This window comes from Mauremys reevesii, linkage group 4 (assembly GCF_016161935.1).
Source record: "Mauremys reevesii isolate NIE-2019 linkage group 4, ASM1616193v1, whole genome shotgun sequence".
Taxonomy (NCBI): domain Eukaryota; kingdom Metazoa; phylum Chordata; order Testudines; family Geoemydidae; genus Mauremys; species Mauremys reevesii.
The window spans coordinates 46,800,808-46,816,787 of NC_052626.1; the positions used below are offsets into that span (position 1 = coordinate 46,800,808).

At 41.1% G+C, this 15,980-nt stretch overlaps 1 long non-coding RNA gene across 1 annotated transcript in view; it reads left to right on the plus strand.

The window, feature by feature from the left end:
• LOC120405140 overlaps positions 1-14,880 on the plus strand; it is a 46,172-nt gene extending 31,292 nt beyond the window's left edge. Inside the window, exons 2-4 of the long non-coding RNA XR_005598403.1 lie at positions 12,489-12,591; positions 13,506-13,655; positions 14,624-14,880. This is a non-coding gene — a long non-coding RNA (uncharacterized LOC120405140). The remainder of the gene's footprint in view (positions 1-12,488; positions 12,592-13,505; positions 13,656-14,623) is intronic.
• The last annotated feature ends 1,100 nt before the right edge of the window (positions 14,881-15,980 follow it).

Genomic DNA, 15,980 nt, shown 5'->3' on the forward strand with positions numbered 1-15,980 from the left:
TTGGGTAAACTGAGGCAGAGCCACACACTTGATGCCAATGAGGTAAGCTGTGCCCTTATCCCCTGCCCCTAATTACACACCACAAAGTTTAAACTCCATCAGTCCTTCCTCTGGATTTCACATTATGTCCCATTCTCTCTGTTTCATGTCTTACATCCCGATCCTACAAACACTTAAGCTTAATTTTGTTCACTTGAGTATTCTACTGGAGCATTTGCAAGATCAGGGAATATAAATATAAACTCTTCAGGGCTGTCTTCCTTCTGAGTCATGTACAGTGCTGAGCACATTGTTGGTGCATAACAAAGAAATAATTCCTGAAGGCTCCCATATATCAGAAAAATGCTTCCATTTCAATCTATTCCTGACTGGAGCTGTTTCAGATTTATATATTCAACTGGCTATGAGCCATTCAGTGAGATGGGCACAATGTGTCTTTCCAATTGGCCACAATGGCCACAACTATTATTAAAAATCCACCAGTCTGTTGATAAAGACAAAATCTATTCCCACACAATCTAAGTAGCCCCAGCATAGGAGATAATGAAATATTCATTTATGTAAGGAGGTTACAGATAAATTTCCCATAATGTGAGCCTTGTGGACTGCGGCATACTCATGAATGATGTACCAACGTCATCCTGGCTGGACTGGCATATAGAAACTGATGATACACCTGGCTGGCTCAGTTTTATTGTTATCCAAATGGCCTAGTTTATAGTGTAAAAGCACATCTGAGTCAGTGAATGCCCAATCTTGAGTGTAGCCAGATGGATTTCCACTGTGTGGGCCCCTGTTTGATGTCTAAATTTGCCTTCCACGCACTTTCAGCATGCTTGGAAGAAAACCTTAATTTAAGCTCTTTCTGGAAGCTCCATGCTCACTTTAACAAATGTTCTGACATTCAGTCAGAGTATTGGCTGTATCTCTTACCAAACTGAGTGGGAAATTGTTTTTAATAAGGAAATGCAGCTAAAAACTGAGTGGAAGTTGAGGTTTCTGTGATAGCTAACTTCAGCTGTTGAAATGCAATCAATATGGTCCTCTATCCTCACTAAGCTTTCATCTCTATTATTTGGCCAAAGGAAGAGTTTACTAAAGGAGGCAGATTTGGTTTGAATAACTATGATGAGGAATTGGTCCAGGATTAACAAAGCTTTTTGTAACTGGATGCCCAGTGCTTAATTTATAATGAAAGAGGTGCCAAGGCTTAAGCAGTTAGGTGCTGGGGATCAAGCATAACTGATGCGGAAAGCCCAGAGGTGCCAGGCGATGAACTGCCAAGCCTAGAGTTGCTGGGGCTCAGCCCTGGCACAAATTAAGCACTGTGGATGCCCACTAATGGCATTGGTGAGAACTGGGAATGCTAATAATATTGGTTTGAAAAGAGATTCCCAAGTCTCTGAATCCAGCTGTTGACAAGTCTAGCCAAGGATGTAGTCAAGGCTGGCCTTAACTAAAGAATTTTTGGTGGCTCCAAAACTGAGCAAAATTAAATTTGTAGATACTATCTGCTGAACTAAGCATTCTCCAAGAGCTACCTCTGAAAACTGGCTAGTAGGTTCCAAAATAAACAAAATAAAAATGAAGTTTAATATCTCCAATGTTGTGTGTGCTGTTCTTGCTGCTTCCCCCTATTTTCAATTTCTTTATTCCTGTCTATTTCTCCCTACCCTGTTTCTCCTCTTTTCATAGAATCATAGAATATCAGGGTTGGAAGGGACCTTAGGAGGTCATCAAGTCCAACCCTTTGCTCAAAGCAGGACCAATTCCCAACTAAATCATCCCAGCCAGGGCTCTGTCAAGCCTGACCTTAAAAACCTCTAAGGAAGGAGATTCCACCACCTCCCTAGGTAACCCATTCCAGTGCTTCACCACTCTCCTAGTGAAAAAGTTTTTCCTAATATCCAACCTAAACCTCCCCCACTGCAACTTGAGACCATTACTCCTTGTTCTGTCATCTGGTACCACTGAGAACAGTCTAGATCCGTCCTCTTTGGAACCCCCTTTCACGTAGTTGAAAGCAGCTATCAAATCCCCCCTCATTTTTCTATTCTGCAGACTAAACAATCCCAGTTCCCTCAGCCTCTCCTCATAAGTCATGTGCTCCAGTCCCCTAACCATTTTTGTTGCCCTCCACTGGACTCTTTCCAATTTTTCCACATCCTTCTTGTAGTGTGAGGCCCAAAACTGGACACAGAACTCCAGATGAGGCCTCACCAATGTCAAATAGAGAGGAATGATCACGTCCCTCGATCTGCTGGCAATATCCCTACTTATACAGCCCAAAATGCTGTTAGCCTTCTTGGCAACAAGGGCACACTGTTGACTCATATCCAGCTTCTTGTCCAGTGTAACCCCAAGGTCCTTTTCTGCAGAACTGCTTCCTAGCCATTCGGTCCCTAGTCTGTAAGAGTGAATGGGATTCTTCTGTCCTAAATGCAGGACTCCACTTGTCCTTGTTGAACCTCATCAGGTTTCTTTTGGCCCAATCCTCTAATTTGTCTAGAAAATCCTCTAATTTGTCTAGGCAATCCTCATTTCCCATTCCATTTTTCCATTTCATTCCCATTCCATTTTTTTCTTACTACTTCATCTATTGTTTTCTCTGTCCCATTTATTACATCTGTTGCCTGCATGGCCCAGCCTGTTCTCTTCCTTTCACCATAGTTGCCTCTAACATGCTTTTATGGCCCCCCTTACTGTGGTATTTGAGCACCTCTTAATCTTTTGAATGTATTTCTCCTCACAACAACCCTGTGAAGTAGGGGAGTGCTGCTATTCCCATATACAGAAGAATATGGGTACACTGAGGATATGAGTGGGGAATATATTGTCTAATGCAGTGATACTCAGATGGCAGTAGTTCAGGAGCCAAATCAGTGATCAAAAGAGCCACAGTAGTGTGAATTTATTGTTTCATTTACTATTTTTTCTCTCTTATTCTTACAGCAAAATGACTGAGCAAGTATACTACAATTTGTTAATAACATAGTAAAAGCATCCTGATTGGTTAATGACTTAGATTGGTTTATAATTAAACCACACAATATTTTAATATCATGTGCTGCAAAGAGCTGCAGGAGACACATTGTAGAGCCACTTGCGACTCCTGAGCCTCAGTCTGAGTATCACTGGTCTAATGTGTAGATAGTTTCTAATTGCTATTTATATTCCTTATTCCTATGCCTTTCTTTTGCTGGCTCCCCTACCTATTTCTAGCTCATTTAATTTTTTTGCTAGATCACTCATCTATTTCCTATCTTTCTCCTCTCTTTCCCATCCTTTCTTTTTCCCTCATGTTTCTTGCTCTCTCCCATCTGTTTCCTCTACCCTGACCATTCTTCTCTCTCATTTCCCCGCAACTGGGCCTCACCTCTCTAAGGCAGGATCCCTCAACTTATTCCTTCTGGTGCCAAAAACTTTTCTGTATGTGCCTACCTGGCTCACTGCCACACACTGTATTTTCCACCCCTCTGCATCATTATCCCTGTGCACATAGAAGGATTTGCTCAGGTCCTGCAGCGCTTGAAGATAGGCTCATGGAAACGAAAAAAGTCTCTTTAGTAGGACCTTCTGGTCTAATTTCTCTGCCTCTGGCTCCTGGACATAGGGGCCCATTGGCTACCTCCTGCTGCTCTGGACTCTGAGAGCATAGGATATTTTTTTATGAATATTCACCATGCCTACTTCAGCAACCAAGCAGCTCCATTTTAAATGTTCGTAGTATATAGCATGGTATAAACTCAGGGGTGCAACAGGCTCTGAATTGTGTCTCGAATGTGTGAGACTTCAAAAGAGGGGTTACCAGAGCATGTGGGGAGAAGTCCGAAACCTCTGTAAGTGTCTGCTACGCCCGGGCACAATGTTATAGCACCGCAGGAGAATTTCAAAGGACACATTTAGTAGTTGTCTATGTCTAAAAAAACTATTCTGTGGTATGTTATGGAAGCAGCTGGGGGAGGGGGGAAGGGTAATGGGATGTAGGGAGAGGTTAGATCTGTTTATAAAGCATTTTGCCCTTGAAGAAAAGCCCAGATCTACTTCTGTGTAGCTAGCAAGTTTATGCTTTCAGGCTTTCGGAGCACTTTACCCAGACTCTTTCTGGGCATTTCTTTACAAGAATTTGCTGTACAATTAGGCATTGGAGAAATGATCATTTTGCCAAATGCAGAACTCACTTGAAAACTGGGGGGTCTAGATGTGGAGCAGACTCAGAGGTTTGAATTGTTTTTGGCTTGGCAATGATGTAAGTTCCAAGCTGCTGCCTGTTTTTATTTCAATCCGCTGCTTGCCTAGAAGCAGGGTGAGAATTATTTCCATACGAGCATCTTTGTTGTGTGCACAGAACTGGCTTCGGTTCAGTTCGATCTGATTTTTATTTTTTAAATGAAATTGCCCTTGAAAAAGAAATGCTCTCTGTGAAAGAGAGAGATGTTTTGTGAGCCTCAAAGTTTCATGAAACCGCAAATGTAAAAGTTTTAGAGTTTTTGTGAAACCTCATAAACAGCCCCATGTTCTCTGATTCTGTTAGCAAAGGATTCATTGCATTCAAGAGGCTGCTTAGACAATTGCAAGGACTACAAGATAGCCCAAATCCTGGTGCTCGCTGGGCAGTCTGACTAGTTGTGCTGTGCACTGGGGTTCTCTGTTCAGACTAAGATGGTCTGCTCACCTCCACTTCCCAGAGAGGCAGCAAAATGACTGCCATTGCACCCTCAAGGCTCCAGTAGCTTATCACATTTGCTCTATGGTGAGGATGATGGTCATTGGGCTACTGACCCTTCCTTTGCCACTAGCCTGCCCTGGTCACAACTCTTGCTTGTGTGAGGGAGCCATTGTAGAGCTGGGTTTCAAAAATCTGATTTCCCATATAGAAGAGGGGACAGGATTTCCCCTTAGAAGCATAATTGATTTGGGGAGCAAAAATCATTGATATGGATCTTACCTCTGTTTCAATGGCCCTACCTTCTCCTCACCATCTTATTAGGTGCCTAAATATGGATTTAGGTGTTTAATGTTAGGTACACAAGTTTGCTCATTTTTAGAACAGGAACCAAACAACTTTACAGGTAGGAAAATGTTCAGTTATGATTTTTATTTTATTCTTTATTACATACCTTTGCATTGTCAGTCTTCCGTAGCCAGCACTAGAACCAGAGATAATGAAATACCATGCAAGAGGCATTTGCTGTGTTTCCCCCACAAACAGAAGCAGGAAGCATTGTACCAGAAATCTTGCAAGGAAGCCTGTTCTCGTAAGATTTTTTTAGACCAATTTTGCAGATGCAAAAGCATCAGATTCTGCAGTTTGAAAAACTCAGCTAAGCAGCCAATCCCTTTAGAGGATTATCCAAATCTAGCCCAAATGCCGAACCTTTAGAGGTTTGTCCACTATTTCTGAGGAAGGGGGAGGTGGTGGGACAAAGAATTCTATGGAGAGAGTTGCTATGTTAATCATCTTTCCTTTGCTACAATCATTTACCTTTGTCATGTTTTCAATGTAGCTGAAACTACTAGTGAATGGAAGGAAATAACTTCAAATTCCAGAAGTATACAATGTTGATTGCATGCTAGCCAGCAAGGTCTTTAGGGACTGGCAGTAATACATGGTTTGCATCAGGGTTTTGGCTGCTGAAGTTTCTTCACATGGGGTGTGTCTACCTGGCGGAGGTGCGGGGGGAATCCAAAGCTTTTTGGTGCGTTTCAGGTAACTCGCTCGCACCACTAGTGTGCACATAGAATACATGTTCTGTTTTCAATTCGCATTGTGTGAACACACGCTGGTAGTTTGCTCTAAACTGAGGATGCAGCATTCTCTGGAGGTTACCCATGATCCTTTGCTTTGCTGCTGAGCAGCATGCATCCTCGGATTGTTTTCTCTGTAAGTTGTGAAAAGCCAGGTGGCTTCAATTTTTTTTTTAAATCTTTTGTTTCCGTTGTCTCTTCCCTATAATTCTTTCTGGGCTGGCGTGCACAATTTTTGAAATGCTGTCAGCCCGCATGGACCCAACAATATGCTGTGGTAAGTGTCGATATGCACAGGCTGCTTCGGCTGTATTATATCAGTTGGAGCTTGATTAATTCTGCATTGGACTTCACCCATCACACCACCGAGCAGATGATGGCAGCAGCAATGATGACTCTGGCAGTGGCAGGTTACTTGCAGCAGTGGCAGCAGGGCAAGGTGGAAGAACACGAGGATGCCAAGCCTAGTGGGAGAGAACAGTCCTGCAGAGCTGGGATGAGTAGCAGTGGAAAGAGAACATCAAGATGGGGAGAATTGTAGACCTGATCCTGGAGCCTCAGCCACAATGTACCAACATACCCATAGAGAAACAGGTCGTCATTGCCATCTGGAACTGGCCACCCCAGAATGTTACTGGTCTGTAGCCAGCCAGTTCAGCATGAAAAGATAGCATAAGAATGGCCTCACTGGGTCAGACAAATGATCCATCTATCCCAGTATCCTGTCTTTTGACAGTGGCCAGTACCAGATGCTTCAGAAAGAATGAAGAGAACAGGCCAATTATTGAGTGATCCAGCCCTGGCTTCTGGCAGTTGGAGGTTTAGGGACACCCAGAACATGGGGTTGCATCCCTTACCATCTTGGCTAATAGCCATCGATGGACTTCTCCTCCACAAACTTATCTAATTTGATTTTAAACCCAATTATATTTTTGGCCTTTCCAACATCCCCTGACAATGAGTTCCACAGATTGCATTGTGTGGGGAAAAAGTACTTCCTTTTGTTTGATTTAAACCTGATGCCTATTAATTTCATTGGGTGAATCCTAGTTTTTGTATTGTGGGAAAGGGTAAATAACACTTCTTTATTCTCTTTTTTTGCTTTCGCAAATATTGTGCAAAACTCCAGCAGTAACCGGACCAACCTCCACACCATCAGTGTCCACACAGCGCCTGGGGACAAAAAGTTCTTTCCCCTTAATTTACATAGTACTGAGTTCTGAATGGTTGAACGGATTGATGAGGTGACTAGCAATTTAACTGCCACAGATCAGAGACTCTTCCATGAAATAGTAGAGACCAGCCAATCTGGAACCTGTCATCTCAGACAAGTTCCAGCAAGAATTTAGGGAGTGAAAAACTTAGCTGCAGAAGAAAATCACAGCAGCCATCTGAATGAGGAATTGAGCCACTGAGAGGACTTGGGTAAGACCAGACATTTACAACAATTTTCTACTCTGTTTGGAACCCACAGAGGCCTAGATCAGGCTGTCCCAGCTCTAGTGATGCAAAAGTCCTACTATCTTTGAGGGGAAAATGCCCTGGGGGGCTTATTTAGCTCAATTCAATGTTATACCTCAAATGAATGGCTGGGAAGAGGTACAGAAAGGGGGTTACTAGCAGTTCTGGGTGGCTGAGCTTTGATGGTGCTGCAGAACTTATCCCCAGAAAAGAGATGGCGTTATCCAGACCTTGTACAAGCACTGGACGTGAGGTTTGGAGCTAGCCATCAATACAAGCTGGCCAAGGCACAGCTAAGAGCTAGAAGGAGAAGGAAAGAAGAAACCCTACCTGAGCCAGAAGAGGACCTGTGGAGACTTGTGTTTCTGGCATACCCAGATACCACTGAAGCCTTCCAGAATAAACAGGTAATGGACCAATTTATAGCTATTCATCTGGACCTGGACTTGCAGATCAAGATCAGGAAAAGGATACCAAAGACCTTCCAAGAGGCTGCTGAAATTGCCACAGAATGTGGATTTTTTTCTTGCAGCAGTGCACCAGAAGAGGTAGCAGGAGGTACTGTGGAAGATGGAAGCTGATCGGCATGAGTACTGTAAGTACTGCTCTGTGTCTAACATGTAGGATGAAGGGGGGGATTCTAATCTGGTTCATGACCATATTGAATGATTGGAACAAATGATAAATTTCATTTGTACAACCAGGGAAATTGGCAACAATGCAAAAATTAATGAAAACAATTCAGTTAAATGGTGGTACTGACACAAAATTGGCCACATAAAGAAGGATTGTTATAAATTTTGACGCAGGCCAAGACAGACTGTTGTAGGTGTCTAGTGAAAGCCTCTCTCCCAATTTGGGAAAGGGTGTGTGTGTGTGGTATGGCACCAAGCTGGGGGGAATGAAGGGGGCAAAGCTTGGAAGTACAAGGATCAGCCCCACAGTTTTTGTTTCGATCTGGGCAGATAAACAACAATAATGGGAATTTGACTAGTGAATGTGTAATAGGTTCTGTGAATTGTATAGGAATAATTTATACAGGCTCAGACATAAGTTGTTAGATCAGACACTCTGAAAAGGCTAGGGAATAGTGGAGTCAAACCTGAGCTCCCTAACTGATCTCAAACGGAGACAGTTACTGGGGCAAAGACCCCTCTCCCCAAGGACTGGGAAAATTGGGTTTGAAGATTGAACCTCTGAAATTTGAGCAAGAGATCAGGGTGGCTGAAATAGTGGCTGAGCTGCTAATTGTATTTGAAGAGAACTGTTGCATGTATCCAAATCTCCAGTCCCAACAATAAGTCGCTTTCCATTATTCCTGTTGAACGGAAATTCTTGAAACATTGGAAGTTTAATAACAGCTATTCAGGGGTACTACTTGGGGTAAATTTCAGTAGAAACTTCAAATAAGTCACATTTAAGGTAAAATTTTCCAAAATGACCACTAAATTTCTGCACACTTTTATGTGGCCACTGAGGTAGGATACTGAGCTCTGCCATGTGTGGGGACTATGCCACCTGTAATCTGTTCCATATCATATGACTAGAGCCAGGAAATAAAGCTCAATATCTTGCCAGAATTCCTGTGTCGCACCCTATTACAGTGTTGTCCTTAGAATGTTTTTGGAAAATGAAAAATGTTCTGTCATGTTCCAGGTTACACACTGTAGCTGGAGCAATAAAAACATTTTGCCATTCAGCAGCCATTTCCTATTCCTTTGAAGTTCAACATTTACTAGTTGGTAAACCAGGATACTTGAAAAGTTTTACAGCAAAGTAGCAGGCAGAGATGTGAGTATATGAATAAAATAACTGATTACATGGCACTGTCTTGGCTACTAAACAGAATGGCACCAACATGTGGTTTCTTGGGTGGGGGTGTGTGCGCGCGCATGCGTGCTGTGCAGTCTCCATAGTCCTCTGTGCCTGGTCTTCTGTGCCATCTTTTATATTATGGTACATCAGCACCTTTTGAAGCATGGGGAACCCCCCCCCCCCTTTTTGACACCCCCTTTGGAATGCTGCTTTTTTTGCTTGGTAGGATTAATCAATATTTCATCAGCTATTCCTCCCCTCCCCATCCCATCCTGAACCCAGGTTGTCATATCATGAAAAGAGAGGAAGTCTTTTGAGAGAGATGTTTGCCACCCACAAACAGAAGAAAATAATAAAATCTGTTCCATAAAATGTAATTTTTTTTTTGCCAACTTTAATCAGATAGGAGCATTTAGGAACACGCAAACAAACCAGTTTTCTCTGGTTATGTCTGGAAAGGAAAATGTTATTAAAATTATATCACAATCCTTTTTTAGGATCAGTGTTTGCAAGCACTCTGGTCATGCTAAAGCTTTTATGCTCCCATACCACTGCGTGGCAAGCAAGCTGTCAAGCTAGAAGCAATGCCGAAGATATTTTAATTTTTTAACTGTAGGGGGCAATATAACACAATCCAATCTGATTTCTTAGCTCAACTATTTCTGTCAAAAACAACCAAAATTGTATTCATGAGTTGGAAACTGAAATACTAAATTCTAGTGTAAGGAGCAATCTTCTTTGTGTCATGCTTGCATGTTATGCTAAAAATCCTGCGTGAGTCACTGAAATGAGTCACTGTGAAGGTGGGTTATTTAGATCCAGAACTTCTATCAGCACTAACATTTTGATCCCAGTGATCTGCTACCAGTATTATGACAAGGAGTGCTGATAAAAAGGATTTCTTCTTAGCACGATAAACATTGTGTACCATGGGTGCATATTCTTGTAGAAAGAAAGGCTGAAGGACTTTGGGAATCTGGTCATTTGTTTTCTCCTTTAAACATAAATGTTTTCTGTAATCAAGCAGAGAAGCACTTGGCAAACAAACTTAGGCACTTGCAGGAAATGTTTATGCATTGTTCCTGAAAAAATATACAGGGTATATTGATAGCTCAGCATGGTGTGGAACTTGTGTGAGGACCTTATGGGGAAAGGGAGGCTCCCTCAAGAGATTATTTTGCTTTTTAAAGTACCTGACACAATTTGGTACAGCCTGGTGCATTCTAAAAAAGCACATGGTCTTCAGAAGTATTTTTATGAGTTCCAGAGATAAGACATCTCTGATGGGGATGATTTAGCAGTATCCAGAGATGAGGTAACTAACTCTATCAGAGGCAAGGAAATAATCCCAACCTTCTCTTCAGTTTGGTGGTGGAATTTCAACAAGGGGTTCTCAAGACCCTCCCCAGGTACATCACTATTTGACTTTTCATAAGGACTATAGACAAAACTCCAACTGACATCTATGGGAGTGTTGTCTACATGTTGAATTGCAGTATCAGGCCCGAGCTGAAGTCCTGGGCATAACCTTTCCATGCACTAATGCATGAGTTAGCCCCTCAGATAGCAGCTGAATAATGCTGAGTTAATACAGCCAATTTTCCTCTCCCCAACATAAAACCATTGTTTGTCATAGGCCCTAATGTATGTATCATTGCTTTACATTTTTTTTACTTCTGTTTTAAAATACATCCAGTTGAGGTGGAACGACAATATTGGCAGCCAGTTGCTTACTCTATTATGAGTAATGCAGCCAGTTAAGTTTAATTTCAACTTTCTGAACTACAAATATGAAAATTTAAAACAAAAAGTAACTTGGTGAGATGGGGACAGGTGACCATAGTGGATAGAACCTTAGACATGAAGGCCATGGAGAGCTGACCTGGGGTTGCTTGTTGACGTACTAATGGGGGTGAGAGGTGGTAACTACTGTACATTAGAAATAGCCAAGAAGACACCACAAAGCATGTTACTCTGATTGATTGTTTTATTTTGTTCCTGATTCTTGCTAATATGGTTAATACGTGCCTCTGACACACAGGCTCAGGGGGAGAAATTACTTGGGGTCAGGTTGTGAACCACTTACAGCTATTGGGAGCGAGTTGCTCCCGAGATTAGGTCCATTTACTTCAGTAGGACCACTGCTGGGAGTAACTGCTCACCAGTAGTAGCCTGGGGTTCATAATCTGGCCCTCAATTTGAGCAATTTAAAATTAATCTTAATTGTAATTTAAAATGTATCCAAATAGCTCCCTGTGAGCTTTAAAGATTTTTTTCTGAGTGGGAAAGTGGGAGGAGGTTAGGAAAAGTCAAAAGCTTTTTACGTTTTCTGCAGACCGAATTGCACATTCAAGGCTTAGTATCTCCTCTTCCCATCAGGGTACCAAAAGTTAACACTTATTAGCAACTCTAACCAAAGTTAAAAACAAACAAACCATCCCCACCAAACAACTCGGCAACTGATGTTCTCCTCCAGCCACTGAAAATAGGCTAATACAAACCAAAATATTAATGACACTGAAATCTAATGTTCAGCCAGCTGGGAGGTTAGAAGGTTTTTGGTTTAGTTCTCAGCAATAATCATAAGCTTTGGAAGACATATCCAGCAAACTGAGACGTCCAATGAATATCAACGAAATAGTTACCCTAGCTTTGAGCATGAGAGAATGGATTTATTTATTTATTTTTCTTGTGGGGAAAACAAATGAGAAACACTTAGAATTAGAACAACTTTGGTCCCCATTGGCCTTATTTGTAAAACAAGGCTGATTGCTCTCCCCTGACACTGAAAAAATTCCTGAGAATCCCCTTGATGTCAGCCATCCTGGCTTCTCCCAAACTCTTCTGAACCAGGTGAGAGGCGCCTAAAAAGAACAAAGATTCACATTTCTAAATTGCTTCTGTATTGAATCTAATAAGGTTATTTACACTGTAGTGACCCTTTAAAATACAAAAGACGAACACTTTCAGAGGGTAAGTTGTAAGCTCTTTCGGGCAGAGAACAAGTCTAGCTCAGTAGACCCAATTCTGCCTCCCTAACTCAGGCTGAGTCATAACTTAATTTATGCCTCAAGTAATTCTGCTGATTCAGCTTAAGCAAGTATTACCCAACTTGACTAAGGGTGATAGAACTGAGCCTTCTGTTTGGATAGTTCTGTATATATGTTCATAATTAAAAATAGTAACAATAATAATGGTTCATAGATTTGAAGACCTGAATGGGCCAATGTGCAAATCTAATTTGATCTCCTGCAAAATAGAGGCCAAAGAACCTTGCTCAATGTCCGCATCAAGACCATAAATTCTGTTAGTTATAAATGTAGCTTTTAAAGATATCCAGTGAGCTAGAAATGTAAATATGGAAATTCTCTTTACTTCAGCAACATATGCTGAATGACCTCACTAACCAGGCTCAAAGATTCATTCAGCTTATACCTTAAAATATAATGTTTTCTCTCTCTTAGGTTCTCTGAAGTTGCAAGTCATCATCTGGGTTCTAAACCAAAAATCCCCTTTGGAAAACCATGACCTATGCTGAAGAAATGTGACTTCCCTGACCCATGTGAGGTACTTTTGTGCTTCGATGGAATTGCTTACTAGTGATGATTCCTGCTGGTCTGGGAATTTTTTCCTCTTGAAAATTTTTGAGTTTTGTTGACAAGTTGACATTTTTTCCCCTAGACCAAAAATGTTTGATTTAAAACTGGTGGGGAAATGATTTTTTGGTAATCAAATAATTTCTGGTTTAAAACTAAAAGTTATTATTTTTGGGCTTTGTGCTTTTTTGTTTGTTTGTTTTTTTTAAGAGCAAAAGTTTTGGAAAAAAAATTGTGTTTGATGAAATCTCAGTCTTCTAAGCAAAAATGTCTAACCCCCCCCACAACCCCATAGATGAGTTATAGTTGTGATGTCACAGCATGGTGTGAGATTGGGGGAGCACAGTGGTGTAAGAGCTGGGCATCTGATTTTGAGTGACTGTAAAAGCAAGAAGAATTTTCGCTACTCCCTGAATACCCCTCTGAATGTGGCTAGTGGGGTATCTGCTCATGTTTCTGACAGAAGCAGAATTTTCACATACACTTGATATTCAACTTTAAGGCTGTTATTTAATATTCAGCACTGGTTTCATCATAGGGTGACCAGATAGCAAGTGTGAAAAATCGGGGCGGGGGTGGAGGGTAATAGATGCCTATAAGAAAAAGCCCCCAAAATCAGGACTGTCCCTATAAAATTGGGACATCTGGTCACACTATTTCATCATCAAAGAAAATGAGGCAAAATTAAAAATTCTTGTCCTGTGTCTGTTATTTTCACAGCTTCCATTTCCTTTCAAGTTTGATATCACAATCTCTTTTGATAAAAGAAAACAATGCTTAAGGAACAAGGCAGGTAGCAAGGAGGCAGAGCTAGAAGTGCTTTTCAACACTGACTTCACTTCTGTAGATGTTTATAATAGAGTATCTGCTGATCTCTCCCTGCAGAAAGCTATAACAAATAACACCACTATTCATGGAAAGTGAATTCGACTAGTGCAGCAGCAGCTGATAGCAGACACCTTGTTAGATTATGGTCTCTTAACAATCATTCTCTTGTCTGGTGCTGTGGAACTTCTTTGTACTCTTTTATATAGTGTAGGTATAACTCTTCTTTTGTTTTTCTTAATGCTGTGTGTTAGAATGAAATGTTTCTAAAAGCCTTTTAGAGTTATTGATTGGGACAGACTCCCAGAGCTGGCTTTCAGGATTCACAAAAGCCACTCACTGAAGGGAGCAGGGGGAAATCCAGTTTGCGGCAGCCTCCTATTTGCAGTTTGTTTCAACATTTAATTGGTGACCGTGGGGCTTGCCCCATGTGGGCACCTTGAGGAACAGCGCAAGGATGTTCTAGAGGCTTAGGCACTGGACTGAGACTGGGAAGATCTGGCTCTGACACAAACTTTCTGTGTGACCATGAGCAAGTCACCTAATCTTTCTCTGCCTCAGCTTCCCATGTGCAGACACAAGGGAATGGATGCCAACATGAGGCACTGATCCTGCAAACATTTATAAACACATGCATAGGTAGGCATGTGCCTAGGTGTTTGTAGAATTGGGGCCTTATGTGCCTAGGTGAATAGGCTGATCATGACTCCATTATCTGTACTATAATTGATCTTACATAAAAATGGGGAGAGGGTGAAATGAAAGTGTGTGTGGGAAGAGAAATTGAAGAGATTTAGTGGACCCCTAAACCCATCCCTATAGACTTCAGCAGATTACTAAATGTAAATATCTATGTTAATGCAACATTAAAGTTGAATTTTTAAACCTGTTAGCTAACTTGTGAATTTCAATATATAAACTTCAGCCCTTTTTGAGTTGTATGCAAGAAAGTGTCTAAAAATTGCTTAAAGTGTGTGTGTGTGTGTGTGGGGGGAGTATTTCTTTTCCTTTCCATAACTCAAAAATAACCGCATAAATTTTATTAAAATTCTTAAATGACTTCTGGTCAGAGGTTAATTTTATTTAAGCATGGAAAATTTTAGTTTAAAGTGAGTTTTTTAGGAAGCTGCTATAGATGTTATCCTGTACACTTTAAATGGTTATTTTTTCCTTTCCAGGACAGAGAAATCCAGGAGCCATATTTGACGATGTGTAGTAATATTTCACAAGCTATCTAATATAATACAATGCTCTTTATTTCTCTCTCTGTAGACCATAATCCATTTGAGGTAGGAATTTTCTTCTCAATTCATAGAGCTCTCAGCAAAATGGGGCTCTTTGAGTGCCACGATAATATAAATATTTACTACTACTACTACTACTGCAGTTTGAACCATTTTTGTTATTTCTAATAAATATTGATTAAAAAAAGAAATTCCTGTACTTGTAATGATTATTAGTAGTTTATATGATTATAGACATTGTTGGCTATTGATACTGTTTAAACAATACAGATGCAGCTCTTTCTATGTGAAAAATTATTTTAATTTGCAGGTTTTGTTGGGGGATTTTGAATAAAATGAGAATCCTAGTTATATTGCCTATAATTCTGGGAATTTGTCAGTATGATCTGATCGTTCATTCCTTAACTGTAGAAAACTATTTCTGTACCTATTAATAGAAAACTCATATTTACTTTATCATAGCACATAACTTAATTTGACCCTTTTATGCATATTATTATTATTGTGTGAAATCCTAACCCCACTGGAGTCAATGGGAGTTTTATCATTGACTACAGTGGAGCCAAGATTTCGCCCAAGCTTAACTCTAATTACAATTAACTCTAATTATTCCTGGTTTTTGTGGGTTTAAAGTTTCATCTATAATTCTTTATATGGGTAGAGGGTGGAGAGAGGGGGAGAGAGACAGAGATCTGTGCTTGAGGAGATTCACTGATTTCCAGAATGGGTTGAAACTTCATTTGAGAACACTGGCTTCTAAGAGGACCAGCATCTTCTGTACTACTCAGACTCTGTGTTGCAGATAGTGCAGGGAATCTAGAGCAGCTGCTCTGTGCCCTCCCCCCCACCCCCCAAAGGATCTTTGTGTCAGCCTACATAGGCGGACATGTATGGAAGTGATAGGGTGGACTGAGAGCGTTAACATGGATCCACTGGCCCAAGTTGCCAGTCACACAGCATGGAGAGCCGCTGTAGCCTATATGCTGGAGTAGTGACTATAGAAGCAGCTATTGTGTTGCCATGCAGTGGCAATAAGGTGTTCATGGTGAATTTTTCCCCTCCTCCACTTTGACTGCATGAAATGAATAACTGGGCTTTCGGAAGGACCGGTGAAGTAAATTTCATCCTGAAGGAAGGAATGGTCTCATTCAACGTCCCTTCACCTATAAGATGCATCCAGGAGGATTTAATTTGACCATTGGGGCTCAAATTTATAGTGCCACCTATTGGGCCACAGGAGAATCTTCATTACCTAACTGAAAGTTGTAGAATGGTTCCAGCTGCTGGAAGG